Source organism: Trypanosoma theileri (assembly GCF_002087225.1).
Source record: "Trypanosoma theileri isolate Edinburgh chromosome Unknown TM35_Tth_66_V1, whole genome shotgun sequence".
In the NCBI taxonomy this organism is placed as follows: domain Eukaryota; phylum Euglenozoa; class Kinetoplastea; order Trypanosomatida; family Trypanosomatidae; genus Trypanosoma; species Trypanosoma theileri.
The window spans coordinates 24,218-25,367 of NW_021639908.1; positions in this window are offsets into that span (position 1 = coordinate 24,218).

Genomic DNA, 1,150 nt, shown 5'->3' on the forward strand with positions numbered 1-1,150 from the left:
AGCAGTACGCTTGTCTGTCAGCATCCTCATGATAAACTTCTCAGTATCTTTAATAGGTGCACCAAACACAATCACAGCTTGTGGGCGTGTGTCCGCAAACCTCTCCCATTCTGCATCAAAAACAGACTCTTCAGTACTCTTTTCGACAGTGGCGGCGATCGAAAAAACACTTCTCCCACTCCGCCTGGAACTCCGGGTCGTCTGGGCCCCACACTCCCTCGTTCCCGGCAGCGTGAACACACCACACAGCTCCCATCCAATGCCCCTCATCAAGTTGACGGCTGCAGCGTACTACCATCCCTGTAATAAACATCAGACAAATACATGAAGCCCAGACGACGAACACGCAAGTGCGCAGTAGCGTACCACACGTGAGCGTATAGGCCGGGCAGACATGGGGTCTGTGCGGAGAAAGTAACAATGCGACTCCCAATACCGCACTTCAGACGCCCCAGGGTAGGGACCCAGTCCAACCAAGTGCTGCTTCTCCAACGCAGGAAGGGCGTATTGCAGTGTACTGTCGTCTGCAGGGCCGATAACAGCAAGTATTTTAGAGTTATTCGTCATCGCCTGCTCAATCGCTTCAGGAACCGCTGTTTCTGTTGAATCGGGTTTCGTCTCGATCAGCTCCACCTTCAGACCACTGCCAACCGTGTATTGGCGCGACCACAGCGCGGCCAGGATGCCAGTCCTGTATGCCTTGACACTACTCTCCGAGGCGGGGCTCGTTGTGTACACCGTGCTCGCTCACCGCCACTGTTGCCCCATCGCCTGCTATACACAGCACCACTGCGGGCAGCCGCAAACCTTCCGAAACCCTTTTGTGTCCTAACCCTGCAGCAAAAGAGAGAAGGTGAGAGAGATCGTAAGCAGAGACGCAAACAGAAGGGCTCCCACAACCGCAACAGTACAGAGCAGACAGTCCCTGCCCCGTGCACTCCCACAAAGCCCCATCACACCAACCATCCTCACGCACGCCCACACATCAAAAGAGGCATGAGCTCCCAAGAGCACTTTACACAGTGAAAAAGAAAGAAATGCACAAGCATCAGGCGCACGCAGAGAGATCAAAAAAAGAAAAAAAAACAAGTATAGGGGAAGAGAACCACGAACAAAATACATTGAGTCCTGGTTTCAAGGGATAAAAACG